Source organism: Mandrillus leucophaeus, unplaced genomic scaffold (genome assembly GCF_000951045.1).
Source record: "Mandrillus leucophaeus isolate KB7577 unplaced genomic scaffold, Mleu.le_1.0 Scaffold311, whole genome shotgun sequence".
Classification (NCBI taxonomy): Eukaryota; Metazoa; Chordata; class Mammalia; order Primates; family Cercopithecidae; genus Mandrillus; species Mandrillus leucophaeus.
The window spans coordinates 711,253-722,981 of record NW_012103266.1 but is presented as its reverse complement, the minus strand read 5'-3'; the positions used below and the strand labels follow the sequence as shown (position 1 = coordinate 722,981).

The 11,729-nt window shown below is 38.3% G+C and overlaps 1 pseudogene; it reads right to left on the bottom strand.

Moving 5' to 3' along the window:
• Positions 1 to 10,038: 10,038 nt before the first annotated feature.
• Positions 10,039 to 11,243, bottom strand: LOC105544872 (annotated as a pseudogene).
• Positions 11,244 to 11,729: the final 486 nt, after the last annotated feature.

The following is an 11,729-nucleotide window of genomic DNA, read 5'->3' as shown; positions in this document are numbered from 1 at the left end:
AATAGAAAGCCCACTTTTATTCCTTAGAAATAGAAGAGAAATTCTATTTCTACTTTTAAGAAATAGAACTAATAAACATGCAACAGTTTTAAGGGAAAAGTCTGTGCAAATAAAAAAAGAGAGGCAGAATTATCTGTGCTTTATATTAATACTTTGTTATAATTAACAGGTTAGGCTAATAAATCTGGCAAGGAACTCAAAAGGAAAAGGACTGAAGTATATTCAAGGATTACAAATTCAAGATCTAAAATTGATCCATAACATAAACTTTTCTTGGCCTCACATGTCTAGAAGGTGCTCCAATCACTAATGAAGAGAAATAATTCTGTACAAAAAATAATATTATGTACTACTTGTAGATTTCCACACATATGTAATGATGTATGCATGTGAATATTCATTTTAACTTGAATTCAGTACATTATATAATGCTCTAACTTCATATTGTGGATTTCGTGATTTTTAATTTTTTTTCACTTTTTAGAAAAATACAGTGACTTTATTTCCACTATTTTATAGTCCTCAGTGTTGCAGCTTATAAGAATCCTCATCTATTTGTCTATTAATAATAGACAAAGAGCCAAATCATGGGTGAACTCCCATTCACAATTGCTACCAAAAGAATAAAATACCTAGGAATATAACTTACGAGGGATGTGAAGGACCTCTTCAAGAAGATCTACAAACTACTACTCAAGGAAATAAGAGAGGACACAAACAAATGGAAGAATATTCCATGCTCATGGATAGGAAGAATCAATATGGTGAAAACGGACATACTGCCCAAAGTAATTTATAGATTCAATCGTATACTGATCAAGCCACCACTGACTTTCCCACAGAATTAGAGAAAACTACTTTAAATTTCATATGGAACCAACAAAGAGCCCGTATAGCCAAGAAAATCTTAAGCAAAAAGAACAAAGCTGGAGGCATCACACTATGTGACTTCAAACTATACTACAAGGCCACAGTAACCAAAACAGCATGGTACTGGTACGAAAATAGATATATAGACCAATGGAACAGAACAGAGGCCTCAGAAATAATGTCACACATCTACAATCATCTGATCTTTGAAAAATCTGACAAAAACAAGCAATGGGGAAAGGATTTTCTATTTAATAAATGATGTTGAGAAAACTGGCGAGCCATATGCAGAAAAGTGAAAAAAGACCCCTTCCTTACACCTTATACAAAAAAAAAATTAACTCAAGATGGATTAAAGACTTAAACGTAAGACCTAAAACCATAAAAACCCTAGAAGAAAACCTAGGCAATACTGTTCAGGACACAGGCATGGGCAGACTTCATGACTAAAACACCCAAAGCAATGGCGACAAAAGACAAGATTGACAAATGGGATCTAATTAAACTAAAGAGCTTTTGCACGGCAAAAGAAACTATCATCAGAGTGAATAGGAAAACTACAGAATGGGAGAAAATTTTTGCAATCTATCCATCTGACAAAGGGCTAATATCGAGAATCTACAAAGAACTTACACAAATTTACAAGAAGAAAAAAAACAACCCCATCAAAAAGTGGGAGAAGGATATGAACAGATACGTCTCAAAAAAAAAAAAGATATTTATGAAGCCAATAAACATATGGAAAAAAACCTCATCATCACTGGTCATTAAAGAAATGCAAATCAAAACCACAATGAGATGCCATTTCACGCGCCAGTTGGAATGGTGGTCATTAAAAAGTCAGGAAACAACAGATGCTGGAGGGGATGTGGAGAAATAGGAATGCTTTTACACTATTGGTGGGAGTGTAAATTAGTTCAACCATTGTGGAAGACAGTGTGGTGATTCCTCAATGATCTAGAGCCAGAAATACCATTTGACCCAGCAATGCCATTACTGGGTATATACCCAAATGATTATAAATCATTCTACTATAAAGACACATGCACACGTATGTTTATTGCAACACTGTGCACAATAGCAAAGACTAGGAATGAACCCAAATGCCCATCAATTATAGGCTGGATAAAGAAAATGTGGTACGTATACACCATGGAATACTATGCAGTCATAAAAAAGGATGAGTTCCTGTCCTTTGCAGGGACATGGATGAAGCTGAAAACCATTATTCTCAGCAAACTAACACAGAAAGAGAAAACCAAACACCACATGTTCTCACTTATAAGTGGGACTTGAACAAAGAGAACACATGGAAACAGGGAAGGGAACATCACACACCAGGGCCTGTCAGGGGGTGGGGGTCTAGGGGAGGGATTGCATTAGGAGAAATACCTAATGTAGATTATGGTTTGATGGGTGCAGCAAACCACCATGGCATGTTTATACCTATGTAACAAACCTGCACATTCTACAAATGTATCCCAGAACAAAAAATATGATAATAATAAAATAATTTTTTTAAAAAGAATCCTCATCTATAAACACAAAAATATTTCAAGAAAGTATGTTACAAAATAGTACATACAAGCAATAATTTGACAGAATCTTATTAATTCTAGTAATTCATACCCCCAAAAATGGATTTCAAAGTTCAAAAATAATATTTTGCCTTATTTAACATGTTACAACTTATCATTTAAAATATTATTATTTAGTTAAATATTTCATCAATGACACTGTATAGATAAAGTATTACACAAAATATATTGTAGAAAATGTTTTGGTCTTTGATCTGAACAATAAATAAAAACATAGGCACTTCTACACAGAGACAGGGAAGCAATCACTAGTCAGAACAATAATCTTGTATAAGCAACATATGAAAATATGACAATGATAAATCCTGGCATTTTAAACTGACAAACACTTATGTGAAAGTCTGCAACTTCAATATTTTCACTCAAGTTCAAAAGTTACATGTTTTCCTGGCCCATACTGAAACTTCACGAACACAATATGGTTGCCAGGGGCATTTCAATCTTCAGTTGGCCCTTGAAGAATCATACACATTATTTTCAAATAGTAAAATGAAATAACAATTATGATACCACCTAGTAAATCAAATATATATAAGAAAAAATAAACTCTCTTTCTCATTGTTACCATGAGACCACAACAATATAAATTAAATGAGTGATTCTTATTTTGTAAAATTAACTAACATAAGAAACTACCATTGGGGTGGCAGAAAATTTCAAGAGAAGTCCATTTTTCTAGACAATTTTTAAAAATCAGCCAAATCTCAGAAGAATAAATAATTCAATTTCACAAAAACCTCCAAATCACAAATAACAAAGTCATTATAACCAATAGGTTTATAAAAACCTGAATTACAGATAAATCAATCTTTATTATGGGTAGTAGGAGGTATTATTGGGTATTAGGTAGTATGATGTAGGAGGGCAAACCAAAAATAACAAAATGGTCAAATTACAGAAACACGATTTCATATGAAAAGAGGGGATAAATTAATAAATAATGACCACCAGCTGGTAGGAAGGATCAGAATCAATCATCCTACCATATCATCCATAAAAAAATATATATATTTTTGCTTTCCCTCTTCACATAAATATGAAATTGAAGGGTTTAGAGGCTCTCAAATGGATACTACTCATAAAGCAATTTTAATGATTTAACATAGAAATTATGGTAGGTGGGGGAGAGGCCAAGATGGCCCCCAGGAAAGAGCTGTGGTAGAAGGCTCCCACCAAGAAGAAAAAATGGTGAATAAATTTTGCACTGGCAACTGAGGTATCTAGTTTCTCTCATTGGGACAGACTAGTCAGTTGGCACAACCCATGGAGAGCAAGGAAAAGCAGGGTGAAACAATGGCCCAACTGGGAGTCACATGAGGCAAAGAAAGCTCCCACCCCCAGCCAAAAGGGTAGTGAGTGATTGTGTTAACTCGCCCTTGAAATCACGCTTTATCCATGGATCTGTGCAGCCTGCAGATCAGGAGACAACCCTCGTGAGCCCATGCCACCAGGGCCTTGAGTCCCAAGCACAGAGCCGTGCAGATTCTCTGCAGCCACTCAGCTGGAAACTGCCTACGACTACCAAGTTTCTGGAGGAAGGGGTGGCTATCATCATTGCAGATGCCTGCTATCTAACACAACTGAGCTCCTGGAGGGAGGGGTGGCAGCCATCACCTCAGCTCCAGTCTGCTGTTTTTCCTCTGCCAGTGCTGGGGAGACTGTGTGGTTTGGAACCAGGAGGAATTCTCCACAGTGCAGCACAGCAGCTATGGCTGATTGTGGCCAGACTGCCTCTTTATGCTGGACCTTGACTCATCCCGCCTCACTGGGTGGGGCCTTCTTTGGGAATCTCAGCAACTCTAGCCAGGGGTTTACAGACAGAACTCTAATCTCCTTGGGACAGAGCTCCTGGGGGGAGTGGTGGTCATGGTCTCCATGGATCAGTGGATTTAGTCTTTACCCCTGTTTGCACTGAAGAATCCAGACAGTCCAGATAAGTGGGATTCCCCCCAGTGCAGTGCATCCCCTCAGCAAAGGGGCAGCCAGAGTACTTCATTAAGTGGGCCCCTGATCCTGTGCCTCCTGACTGTGTCAGACCCCCAGCAGGGGTTGCCAGACACCTTACATAGGAGCATCCCTGCAGGCATCAGGTTGATGCCCCTCTGGGACGGAGCTCCCAGAGGAGGGAACAGGCAGCCATCTTTCTTGTTCTGCAGCCTCTACTAGTGATCCCTCCAGGTGTGGAAGGGACCCAGGCAAAATACAGTCTGGAGTGAACCCCCAGAAAACCACAGCAGCCCAACAGAAAAGGGGCCTGACTGTTAAAAGAAAGACAAATGAATAGAAAGCAACAACAGCAACAGCATCAAAAAAGAAGTCCCCACAAAAACTCCATCCAGAGGTCAGCAGCCTCAAAGATTGAAGCTACATAAATTCATGAAGATAAGAAAGAACCACTGAAAAAATGCTGAAAACTCAAAAAGAGCGCCTCTTCTCCTGCAAATGATTGCAACACCTCTCCAGCAAGGTTATAGAACTGGGCTGAGGCTGAGATAGATGAATTGACAGAACAGGCTTCAGAAGGTGGGTAATAACAAATTTTGCTGAGCTAAAAAAGCATGTTCTAATCCAATGCAAAGAAGCTAAAAACCATGATAAAACATTACAGGAGCTGTTACCCAGAATAACAAGTTTAGAGAGAAAAATAAATGACCTACTGAAGATGAAAAACACAACATGAGAACTTCACAATGCAACCACAAGTATGAATAACTGAATAGACCCACCAGAAGAAAGAATTTCAGAGCCAGAAGACTATCTCGCTGAAAGAAGACAGGCAGCAAGATTAGAAGATAAAGAATCAAAAGGAATAAACAAAACCTTCAAGAACTATGGGATTATGTAAAAACAAACAAACAAACAAAAAAACTTATGACTGATTGTGGGTACCTGAAAGAGACAGGGAGAATAGAACCAAGTTGGAAAACATATTTTAGGATATCATCCAGGAGAACTTCCTCAACCTAGCAAGACAGGCCAACATTCCAATTTTTCAGGAAACCCAGAGAATTCCAGTAAGATACTTCATAAAAAGATCAACCCTAAGGCACTTAATCATCAGATTTTCCAAGGTCAAAATGAAGAAAAACATGTTAAGGGCAGCCAGAAAGAAAGGCCAGGTCATGTACGAAAGGAAGCCCATCAGACTAACAGAAGACTTTTCAGCAGAAACCCTACAAGCCAGAAGAGTTTGGGGACCAAAATTCAACATTCTTAAAGAAAAGAATTTTCATCCCAGGATTTCATATTCAGCCAAACTAAGCCTCTTAAGGGAAGGAGAAATAAGATCCTTTTCAGACAAGCAAATGCTGAGGAAATTTGTCACTCCTAGGCCTGCCTTGCTAGAGCTCCTCAAGGAAACACTAAATATGGAAAGGAAAAACCATTACCAGCCACTTCAGAAACAAACCGAAGTACAAAGACCAATGACAATCAAGTCTGGAAAAAAAAAAAAAAAAACACTAGCATTATGATGACAGGATCAAATTCACACATAACAATAGTTACCTGAAATGTAAATTGGCTAAACATGCCTATTTAAAGACACAGAATGACAAGCTGGATAAAAAGTCAAAACCCATCGGTGTACTGTATTCAAGAGACCCATCTCACATGCAAAAACACACATAGGCTCAAAATAAAGGAATAGAGGAAAATTTATCAAGCAAATGAAAAGCAGAAAAATGCAGGGGTTGCAATCCTAGTTTCTGACAAAACAGACTTTAAACCAACAAAGATCAAAACAGACAAAGAAGAGCATTACATAACGGTAAAGGGTTCAATTCAACAAGAAGACTTAACCATCCTAAATATACATGCACCCAATATGGGAGCACTCAGATTCATAAAATAAGTTCTTAGAGACCTACTAAGAGACTTAGACCCCAACACAATATTAGTGGGAGACTTTAACACCCCACTGTCAATATTAGACAGATCATCGAAACAGAAAATTAACAAGGATATTCAGGACTTGGACTCAGCTCTGAATCAAGTGGACCTGATAGATATCTACAGAATTCTTCACTTAAAAACAACAGAATATACATTCTTCTCAGTGCCACATGGCATTTATTCTAAAATCAATCACATAATTGGAAGTAAACACTCCTCAGCAAATGCAAATGAACTGAAATCAAAACAGTTTCTCAGACCACAGTACGATCAAATTAGAACTCAAGATTAAGAAATTCACTCAAAAACACAAAACTACATGGAAATTTAACAACCCACTCCTGAATGACTGCTGGGCAAATAACAAAATTAAGGCACAAATCAAGAAGTTCTTTGGAACCAATGAGCGCAAAGGGACAACGTGCCAGAATCTCTGACACTCACCTAAGGCAGCGTTAAGAGGGAAATTTATAGCACTAAATGCCCACATTAAAAAGCTAGAAAGATCTCAAATTGACACCTAATACCACAACAAAAAGAACTAGAGAGCCAAGAGCAAACAAATCCCAAAGTTAGCAGAAGAACAGAAATCGCCAAGATCAGACCAGAACTGAAGGAGACAGAGAAAAAAACAATGAACACAGGAGCTAGGTTTTTGGAAAAAAATAAAATAGACCACTAGCTAAACTAATAAAGAAGAAAAGAGAGAAGAATCAAATAGAAACAATAAAAAATGATAAAGGGTATATAATCACTGATGCCACAGAAATACAAACAACCATCAGAGAATACTATGAACGCCTCTATGCAAATAAACTAAAAAATCCAGAAGAAATAGACAAATTCCTGGACACATATACCCTCCCTAGATTGAACAAGGAAGAAGTTGAATCCCTGAATAGACCAATAACAAGTTCTAAAATTTAGGCAGTAATAAATAGCCTACCAACCAAAAAAATCCCAGAACCAGATGGATTTACAGCTGAATTCTACCAGAGGTACAAAGAAGAGCTGGTACCACTTCTTCTGAAACTATTCCAAACAAATGAAAAGGAACAGACTCCTCTCTAACTCATTTTATGAGGCCAGCATCATCCTGATACCAAAACCTATCAGAGATACAACAAAAAAAGAAAACTTCAGGCCAATATCCCTGATAAAATCAATGAAATAATCCTTAATAAAATACCAGCAGACCAAATCGAGCAGCACATCAAAAAGCTTATCCAACACAATCGAGTCAACTTCATCCCAAGGATACAAGGCTGGTTCAACATATGGAAATCAACCAACATAATTCAATATATAAACAGTACCAAAGACAAAAACCACATGACTATCTCAAGAGATGCAGAAAAAGCATTCAATAAAATTTAACATCCCTTCTTGTTAAAAACTCTCAATAAACTAGGTATTGATGGAATATACCTCAAAAGAATAAGAGCCATTTATGACATACAGCCAATATCATACTGAATGGGCAAAAGCTGGAAGCATTCCCCTTGAAAACCAGCACAAGACAGGGATGCCCTCTCTCACCACTCCTATTCAACATAGTATTGGAAATTCTGGCCAGGGTAATCAGGCAAGAGAAAGAAAGAAAGGACATTCAAATAGGAAGAGAGAAAGTCAAACTGTCTCTGTTTGCAGATGACATAATCCTATATCTAGAAAACCCCATTGTCTCAACCCAAATGGTTCTTAAGGTGATAAGAAACTTCAGCAAAGTCTCAGGATACAAAATCAATGTGCAAAATTCACAAGCATTCCTATATGGCAATAATAGACAAACAAGAGAACCAAATCATGAATGAACTCCCATTCACAATTGCTACAAAGAGTACAACACAACTAGAAATATGCTAACAAGGGAAGTGAAGGACCTCTTCAGTGAGAACTACAAACCACTGCTCAAGAAAATCAGAGATGACACAAACAATGGAAAAACATTCCATGCTCATGGATAAAAAGAATCAATATTGTGAAAATGGTCATACTGCCCAAAGTAATTTATAGATTCAATGCTATTCCCATTAAACTATCATTGACATTCTTCACAGAATTAGAAAAACTACTTTAAAATTCATATGGAACCAAAGAAGAGCTCATATAGTCAAGACAGTCCTAAGCAAAAGAACAAAGCTGGAGGCATCACACCACCAGACTTGAAAATATACTACAAGGTTGCAGTAACCAAAACAGCATGGTACTGGTACAAAAACAGACATATAGACCAAAGAAATGGAATAGAGATCTGAGAAACAAGACCGCACATCTACAACCATCTGATCTTTGACAACGTTGACAAAAACAAGCAATGAAGAAAGAATTCCCACCATTAATAAATGGTGCTGGGAGAACTGGCTAGCCATATGCAGAAAATTGAAACTGGACCCCTTCCTTACACCTTATACAAAAATTAACTCAAGAGGGATTAAAGACTTAAATAACAAAAACCTTACAAAGCAAATCTAGGCAATACCATTCAGGACATAGGCACAGGCAAAGATTTCCTGATAAAAACATCAAAAGCAATTGCCACAAAAGCTAATATTGAAAAATAGGATCTAATTAAAGTAAAGAGCTTCTGCACACAAAAGAACCTATCAACAGAGTAAACAGACAACCTACACAATGGGAGAAAAATTTTGTAATATATCCATTTGACAAGGGGCTAATATCCAGAATCTGCAAGAAACTTAAACAAATTTACAAGACAAAAAAACAAACAACTCATTAAAAAGTGGGCAAAGAACATGAACACACATTTCTCAGGAGAAGACATTCATGAGGCCAACAAGCATGAAAAAAAGCTCCACATCACTGATCATTACAGAAATGCAAATCAAAACCACAGTGAGATACCATCTCATGCCAGTCAGAATGATGATTATTAAAAAGTCAAGAAACAACAGATGCTCGTGAGGCTGAGGAGAAAGAGGAACACTTTTACACTACGGTAGGAAAGTAAATTAGTTCAACCATTGTGGAAGACAGTGGGGCAATTCCTCAAAGACCTAGAGGCAGAAATATCATTTGACCCAGCAATCCCATTACTGGGGATACACCCAAAGGAACACTACTCATTCTATTATAAAGATACATGCACATGTATGTTGATTTCAGCCCTATTCGCAATAGCAAAGACATGGAATCAACCCAAATGTCCATCAATGATAAACTGGATGAAGAAAATTTGGTACATATACACCATGGAATACTATGCCGCCATAAAAATGAATGAGATCATATCCTTTACAGGAACATGCATGGAGTTCAAAGCCATTATTCTCTGCAAACTAAGGCACGAACAGAAAACCAAACACCACATGTTCTCACTTGTAAGTGGGAGCTGAAGAATGAGAAAACATGGACACAGGGAGGGGAACAACACACACTGGGGCTTGTGGAGGGGGAGGGGGAAGAAGAGCATCAGGAAAAATAGCTAATGAGTGCTAAGCTTAATATCTAGGTGATGGGTTGACAGGTGCAGCAAACCACCATGGCAAACGTTTACCTATGTAACAAACCTGCATGTCATGCACATGTATCCCAGAACTTAAAAAAAAAAAAAAAAAACCTAAATTTAATTTTTAAAAAATATTGTAATGTGAGAACACAACATGGGAACTACTCAAAAGACACCTTTCTATGCAAAATTTAGTTTGGATATATTTTAGCATTTTAAATAAACATTTTGCAACCAAGACCAAATATCAATCATTTCTTTAGGTTTTCTACTATGTACTAACATCAGATCTATGTGGGAACAAATGTTTTCTTGTTTGTCTCCTTCATATCAAATGTCCTGAAGCCTTTGTGTTTCTCTAGAACAAGGCTAAGTTTCTGAAGGCACATTCCAGTATAAAAATCATCAATAGGTTAGAGATGGACCCAGTCATGATATGGTACAGCCTCAGAGCCAGGTGGCTGGACTAGAGGAATCCGCCCACCCCCTTGCATAGCGTGAGTAGAGGACAGAGTAAAGAACTTCTAGAATGTAGTATTTCAGCTTCGTATCCCCATGAGGTCCGGCATTGTGGATCACATCACCTATAAACAGATCTTTGGCTTTTTTTCTTGGATAAGCTATTCACGTAATTCAGTATGTGATGGGTGTTCACAAAAACATCATCTTTGTCTTTGAAAACAAACTAAGTGTCTTGGCAGGAAGTACTTACCCAGAGAGAAACAATACTTCTTTCAGAGACAAGTTGAAGAAAGTGCCTCTATAGCCCCGCATAAAAACGTCTTGGTGCTTCTCATTCTCAAATTTCAGCATATCAGAAAAGTCCGGGTGGTTGACCTCTGAGGGTATCTGGCCCAGCAAGAAAACTTACATCACCCTTTGGTTTCCCACGTTGCTTTCTGTGACCCAGGAATCCGGAATCACTTGCCTTCTGGCAAAATGCGGAGCGAGGTACGTAATCACCATAAATAAGAAGTGCTTCTTTGCACATTTATCTGGCTGATCTATAAGCAGTGAATCATTGCGGCATCTCAAATACATCAGAAAGTCTTCAAATCTGTCTGGGAAATTGTTAAAATCTGTAACCACTGACGTGACCCTCAAGTCAGGTTCACTGTAATTCATATGACATATACTGGAAAACCGGTACACTTCCCCATCTGGTTGGCCAACGTACTCAGGATGGGATTGCATCACTTGTTCAGCTTTTCTTGTTCTCTGTTCCAGTTTGCCTCCAGAGGTGTAGCAATCTTCCAAAACTTCTCTTTAGGTATTATTATTAACCCACCTTACATTTATTATTATTATTATTATTGGCTACTGCTTTTGGAGGCTTCCACAATCAAATAAACGAAGACATTTGCCATCATCAGGTTATCCAACAACTTTATTCTTCAACGTCCAACACTCATTTCTCATATCTTGTCCAAGACTAGTTCCAGCTCGGTGGGGCAGGGGCACGGGGCAGGGGCACGGGGCGGGGGTGGGAAATCACTGCCATACCCATTTTTCCCACGCTGCTCCATGCTGCTCAGCCCTGAGAAGGCCACAGCTCAGCCTCTATGGGCGGTCAGGCAGTGGGGACAGCTCTAGTTCACCTCGCCTTGCCTCCAGCACTCGCCACTGCAGCCGATGTGCCTCAGTCCGGGTTCCATCTTCAGCTCCTAGCACAGGTGCCACTGCCACCCTGGGGTGCCTCGCCCGGCCCCCTTACTTTTTCTTTTCTTTTCTTTTCTTTTTAACTGTTTAAAATAAAGTACTGGTTAACAACCCTACTAGGTACATTGGTACACGGAATAGACATCCTCTTCGAGAATGGGAACAACAACAACAATTCTTAGAAGTGATAACTTTATGCCACGAGACACAAAAATTCCCCCAAGAAAGGTCTCAATCAA